Source organism: Anas acuta, chromosome 3 (genome assembly GCF_963932015.1).
Source record: "Anas acuta chromosome 3, bAnaAcu1.1, whole genome shotgun sequence".
In the NCBI taxonomy this organism is placed as follows: Eukaryota; Metazoa; Chordata; class Aves; order Anseriformes; family Anatidae; genus Anas; species Anas acuta.
Genome location: NC_088981.1, coordinates 26,824,536 through 26,840,655, shown reverse-complemented (window position 1 = coordinate 26,840,655; position 16,120 = coordinate 26,824,536). Strand labels below are relative to the sequence as shown.

At 37.9% G+C, this 16,120-nt stretch overlaps 1 protein-coding gene across 22 annotated transcripts in view; it reads right to left on the bottom strand.

Moving 5' to 3' along the window:
- The window catches only part of CHRM3 (cholinergic receptor muscarinic 3), a 285,519-nt gene that overhangs the window by 91,877 nt on the left and 177,522 nt on the right, over window positions 1-16,120 (bottom strand). The window contains exon 4 of one of the 22 annotated variants that reach the window (XR_011094645.1): window positions 8,625-10,723. The exons of the other annotated variants lie outside the window; for them this stretch is intronic. The gene's annotated coding sequence lies outside the window, so the exon portion shown is untranslated. Of the gene's footprint in view, window positions 1-8,624; window positions 10,724-16,120 lie in introns of those variants that run through there. 22 annotated transcript variants of the gene reach the window in all.

The window sequence follows — 16,120 nt, the reverse complement described above, 5'->3', positions numbered from 1 at the left end:
TTCCCCAATGATTAAAGCACCAGACCAAGACTGAAGATACACAGGTTGCCACCTGCATTATTTGGAGAAAGTCTTTGCATCTACATTTCAGGTACCTTACCTCTGAAATTAGAACCAGGCTCTTCAGCTTTGCAAACTGGAAGAAAACAGCTAAATCCCCAGAAGTTAATAAATAATGTTATGGTAGTTTAACTGCACAATGCAACACCAACACTATAGCTTCAGAGTGACAAGATAATTCTTCCTAGCTGAAATTGTGGATAGAATGTATTTAAGCAAATACAACTAGACTAGAACATATATATTCATTAACCGGAAACCAGTGACATTGCTAATATCTGGCCTTCAGCCTCAGAAGCAAATGCCTCACAGAAAAAACCTTCATCTGGAGAATTATTCACCTCCCCTGCCTCAAGCACGACTCACTGCTGGATGACCCACCCATTCCTGAAGCACCTCTCTCCTCTCCATAGGATGTCCACTAGACAAGACAAGATGGCCTAACTTCGACACCGGATAACTCTGGGAACTCCAATTCCTGACTAAAGGTGTGTTGGAAGAATCATGATGCCAGTAACTTGGGTATACCTATTATTCATTTGGCTGCCTACATTTATCTGCTGAAGCGTATTAGCCATAGATGTCAACTGAAGTCCCCAGGACAGACCAAGGGACTTAAAAATGACATTTTATGAATAACATTGCTTTCATGTAGTTTTGGAACAAAACTGTAACTTCTCTCCCTATTATTTTAATAATTAAATAATAGAATAGAATAGAATAGAATAGAATAGAATAGAATAGAATAGAATAGAATAGAATAGAATAGAATAGAATAGAATAGAATAGAATAGAATAGAATAGAATAATAACAGAGAAGTTATGAACTAAAAGTTTTAAAGTATCAATTAATTTCAAAGACGAGAACCCTACTAAATAGCAAAAATTAAGTATTTGGGAATGAAATGGAATTTGGAAAGAAACGAGAGTTTACAACACATTTACAAAAGTATGAGGACTGCATGGGCTTGTTTCTTTACTAGTAAATTATTCAAATATAATCTATTTCAGCTAGTGTGCCAGGCGTTCATCAGTAATTACCTGCATACTCTGCACTTTGTGTTGTCAGTCTGAAAACAACCATGTAGTCTTGTTTTTATCATTTACAGAAGAACTTCAATAGTCTAGATTTTAAGTTAAGTGTGGACAAGCACACCGGTGTTTCACAGCTGTGCAGCACTAATGGTTTTGCAACCAGTCTGGTTGGCCAGCTGATAATCAGAAGGAAAACCAGATTTTTATTGCAGTAATTCTCAAGCTTCTGTTGAAATTACATTGCTGTTGTAGAGAAATCTCCTTTTAGATTAGAATCAGTATTTCTCTTTGAGAAGATATGATTTTAAAGGGACCTAATCAACCCCATAAACAATCCTTAGTACTAGTATTCTGAGTAGTATTGTATGGATAGTGTAAACATTATATACACCTGTATATATAGTATTCTGCACAGACTTTTCTCAAGCTTCTGGAGTTTTTAATACTAGCAAACACTTGTAAGGTACTGCCCATCTTTTGCTTTGTTATGCAATGGTCTAAAGATAGGATTTTGGTATATATTTATTTCAGTGATTTCATTATGGCAACATTAAGCTCAAACTTTTTGCTAGTCTTCTAAAAAGAGATTAAAGTAACATATAAATTCTGTAAAGGCTTGCCCCAGAAAACCACAACTGTGCTATTTTCACAACAACAAAAGACCAGAAGTGCAACTAATGAATGATGAATGACTGAGACTACCATGATGAGAGGAATATTCATGTTGGGAACAGACACAACAAGAATTGTTAACAGAGCATGTAAAAATAGGTCACCAAAACCCATTCAGTTCTGTCACATTCACAGAGGTACAGAAACATGGGTAAAACAGTTAAAATGTCAGTGAAAATATTAATGCATGGATCTTGCTTTTTTTTTTTTTTTTTTTTTTTTTTTTTTCCCCACAACAAATTGTAAATGCAGCTGCGGAAGCATCTTCAAAGCGAGCCAAACTAGATCCTTCAGTTTTGGGTTGGGTTTCAGTTTTGGGTTGGGTTTATGCCAGACCCAATTTCAGGGTAATTTAGAGCATAAAGATGCTGTAGATACTGGGTCTGTGTGAACCCACAGTTCTGGGAAGGAATGAGAAACATTTTTTTCTAGACAACATTAAATATTTTAAGGTTTCTAGAGCCAGCCTGGCACCCTGGAAAATGAATTCTCTTCAACGCCTGGAGCAGTATATAAAAAAAATAAAATGCCCCTGCCTATCCAAATACAAAATAACCAAACAATGTATAGAATGTATTATACATGTATGTATAGATGCACAATGTATTGTGCATCTGGTGTGGGCATAGAGCATAGTTTTTCATTGTTTCCCTGTGCTCTCTTGTAAGCAGGTGGGACAGTTTAGCTTTTTATTTCTTCTTTCTTTATTTAGTATTTTCATTGCATCTTGTGCAAAAAAGCTCCTGGGCACTATGGTAATACTAATAATTAAATAACATTCTTATGATCAGTCAAGTGATTCTACCTGATTCAGAGGCAATCTGATAAACGTCAATGAGATCAGACTAGCTGGACTTTCCTGGCTTTAAAAACCAATGAAATATATCAGTGTTACAAGTACAGTCTAGAAAAGTTTAGGATATTAAACTATTTTATAGAAGAAGACATATATCTATAGTTAGAGTAGATAAAATACAAATAACAAGCAGTAGCTGGGTAAAGAAGTCATTTTCCTTTATAGTATAGTTATAAACTCAGCACATTATGATAGCTGTTAGCATTATTAATCATGTTTACTACAGTAGTGCCTAAAACCACACAAAAGACGAGCCTTGTGGGATTATGCAGTATCCAGAGATATACCGTAAAAGACTGCATCTATCCTGAAGAGCTTATAGACTAAATAAACAATACAGGCACTGGAGAGGAAAGTGGTACAAAAAAAAAAAAAGTGTGAACAACGTGATAACAATAAATTATAATTTTTTCAGTGGAAAGAGAGAACAAGAGGCTGAGAAGGGACAAGGAGGGAGAAAGGGGAATAAGAAAGGGACAGCTCAAATGGAAGAGACAAGACAGAGAGAAAAAAAAATGTGGGAGAGATGACCAGGATAGGAGTACTTGGGAGAGATGTGAAGTAACGTTTAGAAGGGTGGTGATAGATATTGAGAGCAGAATAAGCAGAGGGCAGGGACAAGCCTGTCAAAACTGCAGAAATAGTGGAAGACCACAGCTATGCTAAAATGGCTGGCTGGAGCCTCTGGATCCAGTATTTGCCCACAGAGTTACCCTGGGAACTTCCTCTGCAAGTGAAGAGGCATTTGGGAACAGATCCTGCTGGATGCATCTGAGATGGATGACCCAGTGATCTGTCCTTGTGTTCATGCTTCTACATTGTTATCTTCAGATATGACCATACCACAGAAAATCAGTTATCTGAAATTTTGGACCATGGAACTCAAAAGTAAAATAGATATGACACATGCCTTAAAAATGATAGCAGCCATCACTCTTTGATTTAACCAAATCAGCTCTGCAATCAAAATAAAGTGAACTTCTCTCTTCAACAGCCATTACTTTACTGATACCACTGTATCTCAAAGAATTAGGTTAATTGTCAGCCACAATACAGCTTTGCCGTTCAAAAATTTAATGACATATTTTCTTTGCCTTAAGCACAGAGCTAGGAGGCAGTGAAAATCAGGCTGCATGTAACATTTTCTTAGCAATCACCTACAAATGACAATGCAAAATTAACAAAAATGTTGTCAGTAGTGGTTCTTTTTTTTTTTTTTCCTTAGAGTGTCAGCAGATGAGCTTTACAGTAGAGAAGTTAAAAGAGAATATGATAGATTGCATGCAAAGTAACAGAAATGGGCACAACGACACAGTTTCCTGGAGTACGCAGCTGCAGAAAGGGAAATCTCTGACCCAAGAGAAAATCTCACAGATGTCTGCGGAACTCTGAACTCCTCAGGGGGAGTGTTCAGTCCAAAGTGCTGTAGTTTCAGGATGTGCATGACAAATTATTTTAAAGGTGGTATTTATTTATCGGGCTGGTACTTACCCTGGAAAGCAGTGAACATGAAGACGTGTGGTTCAAGTGGACTAGCAGATGCTCCCAGAACAATTCTTACATAAAGGTGTTATAAGACTAATGAATCGTACAAGCAAGGGTATACACATGTATAGCAAGGAAGCAATTTTATCTATGCAATTAAATTTGGGAGAACTTACAATAAACAAATACATCCAACTCTGGTAGAAAAGTTGTTGTAAGAGAAATTGACGATTAAGGGTAGCAGGGTAGCTGCAGAATAGAAAGCTTTTTTTTTTTTCTCACCAAACTATTTAATCTATTTCACTTAAAAGAAAACTGCCCCATGATTTATTTAGTGCATATGTGCTACTTCTGTCAAATAAGAGCACAGGAGTTAGGGGCCTGAAGCTGAAATGTGTCTGGAAACAAGCAAAAAGGCACACATTGTCACGGAGTATAGTCATACACTAGGAAAACCACTGAAAGAAGCAACAGATGCTTTATCACTTGATGTCTTATGCATCATTTAGATAGGCACTTGATCCTTAATTTAAAGTGTTTCAGATCAATACAAGAATAACTTGGTGAAATTTAATGATCTCTGTATTTTAAATGAGGAATGTACAAACAAACAAAATGATATAGATATACATCTGTTTAACTTCTCTCACAGCTGAGAAAGGTTTGATTTTTTTCCTCTTTGAGACTGACAAAGAGCACCCCAGCTACTTGCAGCAATCTCCTTGCTTCTCAGCTTTCCCCTGACATTCCATTTCAGTTCCCCCATTTATTGATCTTCTGATCTTTTAAAATCTTCTTTAAAACAGATTTTTCCAATATGACTGGCACACAGCTATTTAACAATATCAGCAAACTACTGCTGGAGATGAGTCTTCTCTTGCTGCCGTTCACTTGACTGTTTTGGTAGAAGACATTCCTCTTATCTAGATTGCTGGACTGTTTATTTATTTATTACTTTGTTAACAATACCTTTGTGGACAAATTCAAATTTAATTTCTCCTCAGGCAGACTACAATGCCTAGCTGAACAAGGAAACACTGCATGGTTACGAATACATACTATATATTTTCTTCTGTATTTTTTCTATGGTGCTGACCTTCATTTGTTTACAATCACAGCAAATTGCTATGGAATTAAATCCTATAGGTTTTCAGACGCAGAAAGTAAAGAAAGGAAGTTACTTAGGAGCACCCAAGCAAATAATAAATACCAGTCTGACAGCCACACAGGAACTACTCTAGTCCATGACATAACCACTAAGGCAAAGGACAGAGAGATGAGTGAATACTGAGTCTTTTGGAGCCTGGGGAAACTAAAAATTGGAGGAGCCAGAAGCAGAGTAAATAGTTCAAGGCTTCCAGGGGAATGACAGCAAAAGCTGTCATCTTGATCAGGTATAAAACAGAGAGCCTGAAAACAGGGGAAATCTTTTCTTGCAGCTAACAAAATCTGGGGGAACTTGTATGTTTTTTACTTAACAGCTTTTGTAAATAAGTCACATGCATAATGTCCTATTGCCACGTGAGCTGCAAGCTGCTTGCTTTTGAAGGTTAAGTAATAAGTAATGAATTATGAATAATTCGTAATCAGTGAATAAGTGATAATACTTTTCAGAGTGTGATCAGCTTGCTGATCATAGTATTTCAGAATGAAAATGCCTGTAGTGAAAACAGGATCACTCCATACAAAGAACATGAAGAGAAAACACATAGTTAAATGCTCTCCTCTCTGCGCAACCCTATCACAAAACTCTCCAGAGAGAGGTGAAGAAAGACAGTTTAATTTCTAAAGAATGCTCCAGAGGCATCTTTCTGGGAATCACAGAATCATCTAGGTTGGAAACAACCTTTAAGATCACTCAACATGACTTACACAAATCCTGTCACTAAACCATGTCCCTTAGAGTCATGTCCATACATCTCTCAAAAACCTCCACTACTTCCCTGGGCAGCCCATTTCAGTGCTTGACCACTCTCTCCATGAAGAAATGCTTCCTAATGTCCAACCTAAGTCTCTCGTGCAAACTGAGACCCTTTCTTTGTGTCCTATCACTTGTCAACTGAGAAAAGAGACTGACCCCTTCCTCACTGCAACCTCCTTTCAGACAGCTGTAGAGCACCATGAAGCCTCCCCTCAGCCTTCTGTTTTCCAGACTAAATAAAATCTGTTCCCTCAGTCACTCCTCTTAACACTTGTTTTCTAGACCCTTCACCAGCTTTGTTGCTCTTCTCTGCACACACTCAAGCAAGTCAGCACCCTTCTTTTAGTGAGGGTCCCAAAACTGAATGCAGTACTCGAGCTGCAGCCTCACCAGTGCCAAGTACAGGGGGACCATCACTTCCCCAATCCTTCTGGCCATGCTATTCCCGATACAAGCCAGGATACTGGTGGCCTTCTTGGCCACCTGGGCACACTGCCAGCTCAGGTTCATCCGGCTGTTGACAAGCACCCCCAGACCCTTTTCTAATGGGCAACTTTCCATTTACTCTTCCCCAGGCCTGTACCACTCCATGGGGTTGTTATGATCCAGGCGCAGGACCTGGCACTGAGCCTTGCTGAATGTCATGCAACTGGCCTCAGCCCATGGATCTGGCCTATCCAGATCCCTCTGCAGAGCCTTCCTTCCCTACAATGGATCAACAGTCCTACCCAGCTTGATATCATCTGCAAATTTAATGAGGGTGCACCCGATCCTCTCATCCAGATCATAAAAATGTTAAAACTGGCCCCAGCACTGAGCCCTGAGGAGCACGACTGGCGACAGATGCCAACTGGATTGAACTTCATTTACTAGGACTCTTTAAACCCAGCCATCCAACCAGTTCTTCACATAGTCAGCTGTAAATCTGTCCAGGTCACGAACAGCCAGTTTGTCCAGGAGAATACTGTGGGAAATTATGTCAAATGCTTTACTAAAATCCAGGTTAAACAACATCCACAGGCTTTTCCTAATCTACTAAACAGGTCACCTTGTCATAGAAGGAGATGAGGTTACTCAGGCAAGACCTGCTTTTCATAAACCCATACTGGCTGCTTGTGGGCATGGGGTATTAGGCACAATTTCAGCCTCCAGAAATCCAAAAAGTAAGTTCCTAAATCCTGAACAGAGAGACACTGTTCCTGTTTTCTTGGAAACCTCCCAAAAAGGGAGCATGCAGAGAACACTACCAGGGTGTCCTGAACATATGCACATCCCAATGTGCTTGTGGTGCGTAAGTTTGTGTAGGCTTAAGCAATGCCTCAGGCTGGCCGCACATGAATGGTTATCAACGTCACCACTTACAGGTATTATATTTCTGTAATGTTTACCTTCAAAATCAATACTTCAGAGAGGCTTAACTTTACTATATCAACAGAGAAGGGCTGGAGGAACTGCCACTAAACAAATATCCTCTTCGGGATTGAGGACACAGGACAAGCTTTCCGAAGACAGCAGAGAGAGGCATGATCGCCTCTTTTCTACCTCCTTCTTCTCTCTCCAGTTCCTCCTACCATAATAGTGTTCCATTCCCATATGTCTAATATTCTGCTCTGGTGTTACATCACTTAAAATCTCCTTCCTCCTACAATAATCCCTTATGTTTTTTATATGGTGGAAAAAGCATGCTATGTGCAGCATGCACTTATCTTCTGGTTAGAAGATACTCATTTTCTGCCTAACCAGTGAGCTCTTGGAAGGAGCACCCCCTAAGCCAGGCTTCAGCAGGGACTCAGCACACACCCTGTGGCTACTTTGCTGTTGAACTTTACATCTAGTCGGTGGTTCAAGGAGCACTCTGCTCTCTGCTGCAAGTGGCAAAACTGGGTCACAGGTATAGGCTTCAGCTAGTAATGGTCTGTATCTGTTACAGAGATAAGAAGAATACATCAGAGAGAACAGGAGGTGCTTAAAATGCATTTAATTTCCTGCCTACATTACTTCTGTCTTTGTGAAGATTAGGATTTGGAAGCACAAATTCAGGCTAGTTAAGAAGGCTCCTGAACAGCTGCAATTTCATTTGACTATATATGTGTTTACTTCTATTTCCTTAGCAGTTTTGCCCAGCATCAGGAAAACACTGTGTGGTTATGAAGGTTTGCTTGAACAGCTCCTCATTTATCTATACTGAAACCAGAGATCAGCTGCTGTACCTGCCATTACTCTACTGCTCACTTCAATTTCCCTCATTTTCACACATGCTGAACATCATCAGGGTGTCCCACTAGATAGTCTGACAAGCAATTCCTCTGCACCAGATTCCAGAAAAGCTAGGAGATATCTACAGTTTGTGTTTGATTTGATAGAGCTAAAACCCATGAACTCCTGACATATGAGAAATGACAAATTGGTGATGTATTTAGCTGTGTAACAGACTGCAGGGGATAGTTTCAACATAATATTGGCTATGTATAAAAGGTTGTGTGCTGGGTTTATTCATACCCTTTTTAGAGAGATGCACATTTACTCCAACTAATAATTTGTCTGTATTCATTATACACATTTGGTTTTAAATTTGGATTTTCAGATAGCATCAATTCCTATGATTTTCTTCACATCAAATGAGGGAAATTAGATATGCATTATGTTAGCATGAAATTCAAATGTTCTCCTTAAAGCACTTTTTTTTTTTTGGTCTGGAATGATTAGGGTGACAGTACCAGGATTGTTTGTTGTTTCCATGGTTTCTATTTTTCTGCTGAAATCTAAATTTGTTTTTTTTTGTTAATTCAATCACTCAAAATAAGTCTATGTGGAACTTATTTCCAAGAAATGTTCTTCAAAACAGTCAGTCATTCACATTGTCCCGTAGGAGAAAATTCAAAACATTTTTAATACAGTTTTTTAAATGTGGAAACCAGTGATTTTGTCATGCTTTAGTAGTCTCAGCAGAATGAAACCTCTCTAAGCGTACACCAGTGAAACAAAAGAAAATGTAAATTTTCCTACAAACATCATTTCCAGATCCAGAGCTTTAATAGAAACAGCATTTTTTATCTTAGCAAAATATTGAAAGAAGCGTATACATGCATTTTGTATGTATGCATCATACGGAAGCTGACTAACATACCTTATACTTGACTGCCATACAGATGCACCAGTAGCATAACCTTACTAAGAGTCAGTGTCTACCTTGTCACCTACACTTATGTGCTTGTGAGGAAAAAAACAGGAACTGAAGTGGGAATAAGGTGCAGGAAAAGAGTCTTTCTTGGGACCATTTGATGTTAACAATTCTCACTTATGATAACAATAACTAAAGATGTATTAAATATTATCCCTTTGTGATATTGCACATAAAAGTTGTGTATTACATTTTGAAAGAAAATCTGAAGCTCCTTCATATTTCAAATCATTAAACACGTTCATCTCAAATCACTGACATAAAATAAATATGCCAATAGTTTCATTATTTCATTAATTAACAACAAACATCTTTGAACAAGGAAAGCAGCAGTCCATGGTACCAAACAGATGTCAGCTGAACCACATGGCTTTTACCAAAGAAGCACATAATAAAGGAGCTTGGAATCTATCTCACCATTTTCATGTTTTATTACTACTCCAGTGCAATTCAGTCAGTAACAATCCATCATAAAAATACAGTGAATGTGGTTAATTGACATCTATTTCGTTCTTGTAATGCAATTTATGTCTGTATCAAAACGGAGCTCCTATATGATTAATGATTTTTTTTTCTTCCTCTCCCAGGCAAAGGTATCTGGAGTATTTTACTTTAGGAGTTGTAAATGACATTGCATGGCTTACCGTAAATGCTATTATCTGTAACACTTGATCTGAAGACACACTCCTTTTTCAAAATGTCACAGGTATTTAAGGAGGATGTTTTAAAATTACTTCAGTGTAGGAAGTATACCGTGGATCTTGTCCTAAGTACTCGATTACTCTTAAGGACTAAACTGTCATTTAAGCATTGCTTTTAAAAATTCAGCCAACATTTTCAGAGAGTATTTGCACTGCTTCACCTGCAATTACCTCATCAGATTTTTGAAGGGTGTTTGATAAAACACGAGATAAAGTCACACATCAGTGGACAAACAATTCACTTAAGGCATTAATAGTGAAATTCAGGCAAGAAGCATTTAAAATGAGCTAACCTACACAAAGCACCCAGTAGCTAATCAGAAACAATAATTTCACTAGAAAACAAAACATAAAGCATGTTTCTCTCACAGGCTATGTAAACCAAAGAAAAGTACCTGGTACAAATGCCACCTTGTACTCTTATGAACACCAAACAAGCTCCTTATTTTAACACAGAATAGTTTCAGGACTGGAAGCTCCTGAATTATCTGTGTGGCATTACCTAAAAACCTGTCTTAGAAAATTTAACAAGGAAATACTGATTGTATCAATCTAGCAACTATAAAGAGAATTATAAATTATAAGAAGAAGATGGAAAGAAATGAAGAAAACAATTTTCAAAAGCTTCAACTTCCTTGGAGCCAGGAGTTCAGGTCCTGCACTGGGGTCACCACCACAGAGCTGTGTTAACAGTGCAGGGCTCAGCTGCCTTCCCGTGTTTTTCTTCTGGGTCAGAATATTCCCAACCAAGTGGTACAATCAGCAGTTTGTACTGTTTGGTCATTCCTCTCATGAACTAGTGACTATCATACCTAAGTAAAAAATGAAATAGAAAAAAAAAAAAAAGAAAAAGATGTATTTCCCACCTGCATTTCAAGGTCCACCAGACTTCTATGTAATTGTAATGTGTATAATGTGGACATTATGTATGGTGTTTTAATCTTCTCAACACTACCTAGGTTCTGCATTTCCATTTGAAACTTCATAAATAATTAAAAGAACTGCAAAATCCAGCTGAAAATATGCTACTGAAAAAAAAAAAAAAAAAGATACATCCAATCATATTAATTGAGGGAAGCAAAGAGGCTATTGCCAAAGACTGAAAATAAAATTCCTTTGGTTACAGAGGATTTATCCTTTTTGAATAATTTGCTGAAAGCCAATAAATTTATGCTGTTCTGAATTAGATGTTATTGAACACTCGGTTGAAGGCAACGGATAATTGAACTAAGCTGACTTTTAGTTTAATTATAATCAAAATGGGGTATTAGAAGAAAGATTCCAGAACTTAATAATAATAATAATAAAAAGCTCAGTTACTTTTTGTTGTGTCAGCATCTGCATAAGACCATTCAAATGTCTTCATTTTTAATAATTTTACACTAAGAACCTATTGATTTTTTTCCTTTTCATTTTAGAAAATCACAAGAAAATTAATAAAAATAATAATTAGCAAGTTAATAAATTAATTTTGTTTTATCTTTGCATTTTTCTGCTAAGAGCTTAAAAGCATTTTGCAAATATCAAGTATACCTCTAAGCTGGCTGTTTCTGTTATCAACTTGTTTGGAAGAATTGAAGCAAGAAAAGTGCTAAAGAATGATGGAAATCAGAAAGAAAGTCAATGGCAAAACAGAGTATTTCAGCTTCAACAGTCCTGATTACCCACCCACAGTCTTCATCACACATCTGTACTCTTTCTCTGTGAAGATGATTTACCACTGCCTTCCTCATAATCAGAATATTCATAAGCAATTATAGCTGTGTTCAAAGACTGTTTTTGGACTCGAACTCTTCAATAAAACTCATATCAAGGATTTATTTATTTATTTTTTTTTTTAAGGAAGCACATTTTCACAGAAAATAGCACACATTCATTTTATAAGATTGTTTCAACTCTATTTATGTAATGCATTGAGCTGCATGTATATTTACTACTGCTTTTGTACTTTTAGAGACCTTAAGTCTGGTAACACCTGCTACTACTGCAACTCCATGTAAGAAATAAAATGATTATGATCCTGTCCATGCAGAGCCACAGACTGAAGTAACTACCAAAACCTCTTTACATTTTACAGTATAAGCCCTGTAATAAACATTAAAGAAAAAAAAAATCTCTTCAGATTTACCTAAGTAACTGTACACACTTTATAGTAACAGACAAAGTTTGAAGGGTCATACATGAGAAGTAAGGCAACTTTTCAACTCCAAGTTATCCTTTTGAAAGGTATATTTTGGCACTCATTCCCCCAGAACTGAAAACAAGATACTGCCTATTTTATTTCAGCCTAAGCCCCTGGAGTCTCCAAGGGTTTTCATCAGGTTTTGTAGCAGGCTCCTGGGGAATTGCAAATAAATAAAATAAAAACAAAAGAAACAAGCTGCTGCTCCCTTAGCATCTCTGCTCAGTAAGAACCAATGAGCTCTGTGTAGTGCCTCAGCAGATCAGAAGAGCTCCCTTCATGAGTAAGGAGCTTGGATTTGACTTTGCAGCACGGGGTGCTTTACCTCACATGGAGAAGGGAACAACAGAACAGCTTTGTGCCAATTCAGCATGTGTCCAAGAGCTGCTGAGTGCACACCAGATTGCAACGTGTTTTGACAGCCCAGGTGAAAGCACTGGAGGAGGCAGGTACCTCTGTAGCCACCCACCAGCATGAGTCTGCATGAGTCTGCCGAGCAAGCCAGCTGATTTGAAGTAAAAGGAAGCAGAACCTGTTAATGAGCAGGTGCTTAATGCACCTACTCACTGCAACCTTATCAAACAAATGTGCTTAAAAACTCCACCTCACAGTCAAAGCTGGCCCTAAAGCAAATCTGGAAGGTTTTGTGTCAGCAGTCCTCTGGCTAGAGCACTTTGTTTAAAAGCCAGTTCCACCAAGCCAGCCTTGGAAGGAGTCATGAGACCTGTCTTTCCCTGCCAGATGTCTGTGGTAGTGCAGGAGGCTCGCTGGCTGGTGTGCACACAGCGTTCCCCCAAGCATGCTGGTGACAGCCACTGAAAGGCACGAGCTGAGGTCTTGTGGGGGCAGAGCTGGGAGCAGGAGTAGCACTGTTGGAGCAAAGCCACAGCCCAGCTGTCCCTGGGGATGCACACAAGGGAGAAAGTTCATGCTGGGAATCCAAAGGCAGGGCAGGTTCACCAAGGGATAATAGAAAAGCAAAAAGGTGTCACTCTGGCTTCAAATAAATAAATGGCAAAAACCATTTTGTATAGCTATAAAGCGTCCTTACTTTTCTTTAAGCAAATGAGAATCCTGTTGCTTATAAAGAAAACTAAACTGAGATTACCTTTTGTACTACATGGAAATGCTTTTGTGTCCGTAAGTACATACTGATACACTCTACTACAAAATGACTACCACTGCCTTTGCAGATGATGACATGGAATTGCAAGATAGCTATATATACACACACATTCTAAAATTTGCATGAATTCTTCTAAATTCATAGATGGTGCCTTTCTTCTAATGGATAATAATGACGTTCTTTAACACTAAATTTAATAGCATTCTAAGTAGAACATGATTAAAAAAAGAGTGGCAAAATAAGTTTCTTCAGATGTCTTTATTTGCTAGAAGTTTAAAATAAATCAGGATCTATTTCAGATGTTTGCAACAATATGACTTAGGAAAAATATTTCAGATGGGAAATAGAACTTATTGGTACCTGCTTAATGAAGGAACAGAATTATTGTTTTCAGTGTCAGAATGTAATAAGGGGCTTATTTCCCATTAGAATTTGCTCTTAATAACTAAGTGGATAACCACAGACATCAAAAGCCATGAAATCAAAATTTCTGCTTAAATTCAATATAATTTCAATGTGAATAAGCCGTATTTCACTTAAAATCACATTTGAAAAATCCGCAGGTAAATAAACAGTGCATAACTTTATTTAGTAGTTTTGAAAAAAATCAGTGTGATGTGATTTCTGATGGAGAATATATGGCTTTATTGATCTATGTGACTTCTACTTTGCTCCCCCTGCAAACACTGTGTATCAATCATTCTATGTAGTGTGGAGCACAACAGGTTAGAGTGAAGCATCCACCATACAAGAGCCCCTTTATCCAGTAGCTACGTTTTACAAGCAAACCTTGAGAGATAGATGTATGTTGAGTTCTTTTTGGTGGATGGAAAAATGATTCATAACACTACAGGATAATCTCTGTGGACCCTTTTGTTACAATAAAGGGAGACTGGCTCTGGCTGGAACTTGTGAGAGAAATGGAAAATACAGACCCTTACTTGAATTTCATCAGGATGGTGAAGCCACCTGTAGGGGAAAAATACTTGACCTAATAAGAGAAATTCTATTTTATACAACTTCATTGCATTTCAGTTTTAGGTGTTTAGAAGTATTTCCTTTAGAGCTGGTTGACAAGATGAATACACATTAAATCCTTAAGCTGTCAGGTGGCAGAAAGTCTTTCCATTTGAACACAAAAATGCAGAGCCCATTTTTCAACTTCTAGCTTGTAAAGCTACTCCCTTAGCAAACTTCTAATCAAATGCAAAAAAAAAAAGAGAGATTCTAGATTTACCTGTCACTCACATGTCACTATAAGAAGTAGTGGAGCAATAAATGCAAAAAAAACAAAAAAAAAGAAGAAGGAAAAAAAAAATAAAACGCCAAACTCTTCAGCCCAAGAGAAAGTTTACACTTTCTAAGGTGCTGCTAAGAAATCCAGTGGATAATTTTTATCACACTAAAATTTCATTCCCGCAATTTAAATGGCTAAAACCATCTTTGAGCTCAATGGGAAACAGTTTTTGTCAGTCTCACAACAGACAAACACTAAAAACAAGTATTTGTCAGGTCTCACAACAGACACACACTATTAACCTCCAACTTCTCCGTCATCAGCAGAGTCTGTTTGCTGAAGAACTGGTCCAATATGTATTTAACTTACAGTTAAGTACAAGGTATGCATGAAAAAGTATGCTAGAGGATAGCTGAGGCAAAGCAGAGATATAAAGGAGGATAATGAAGTAATTATAACTGCACATTGCCATTACTTTACTTTTACTGCATGTTCTTCCTTTCTATTTTTTGAATGCATTTGTTCTTTATTGTCTCATATTTAAAGAATATGTAAAGTGACTCTTAGCCCTGGGGAGATGACACAGACACACAATCCTGAGAAAAAAATAATGAGGAATGACTCCCAGGAGATTTAAAATTCAAATGCAGTTTAATTGAAAAAGTTGATGAAGATCAAAGGAAAACATCTTTTTCCCAAATAATTTTGGCTTCTTCTATGAACAAAGATGAATGTTTCTCAAGTTTTAATCATTAATAATGTTGCTGTAGACAGTAAAGTTCAAGTAAGCAAAGCACAATTAAATAAACAAGACTGACTAATCAGTAAGCTCCAGTTGTTTTTGTACTGCTTATAGTGAAGCAGTAAATCCAGCAAAACCATGTTGTTAAACCAGCTTTATGGCTGTTTTGCATCACCAATATGGCACAGAGCAACTCATCACAGAAATGTAGCACCAATTAATTTGGAAAACCTCTTTCTATCCTTCACCTCTCTGTCCTCTCTGCTCTTTGAACCATTGTTTAGATGTATTTTGTGAAAATTTACTGGAGGTAGACATCTGAACAAACCTGCTGTAGTAGCAGCTCAGGCACTTTAAAACAGTTTAGCTATGGGCAGCGCTGCAGCCACCCATGGCCATTTTGTGGGCTTACGCTCACTAGTTGCCCTCCTGCTCCTTTGACTTGGTCTATACAGCCGATATACCATTACTATCCCATGAACTATACCGTTACTCACCCATGAAGCCAAAGCACCTCCACAACACAAAAGCTGGTGCAAGCCTGAGACGATCACTAACCCTGACTTCAGTCCTGCAAGAGCTCCTGGCTGTGGTCCCGCAGTGTCAGGGCAGGGCTGGGACCAGAGCATGTAAGCTGTGCAAACAGATGAGCAAACCTAGTGATAGGTTACTAAGAGCTATAATGAACAACAACCACTAACAAAAAAACACTCTAGAAAGCAAACAGGCCTATGAACTTGTAAAATACTTCTCAGCAAAACACTTACACTGCCGTCACTAAAGCTGAGCTCTCTGAAGCACTTTAGCACACTCCAGCTCCAAATGAAACACCTCTTACCAACAATTCACGACTATTCCTGGCTGGTAAGAAAGGCACTTAGGCACTATGCGGTCAGGGGTGAGGAAAGCAGGACATGCAGCA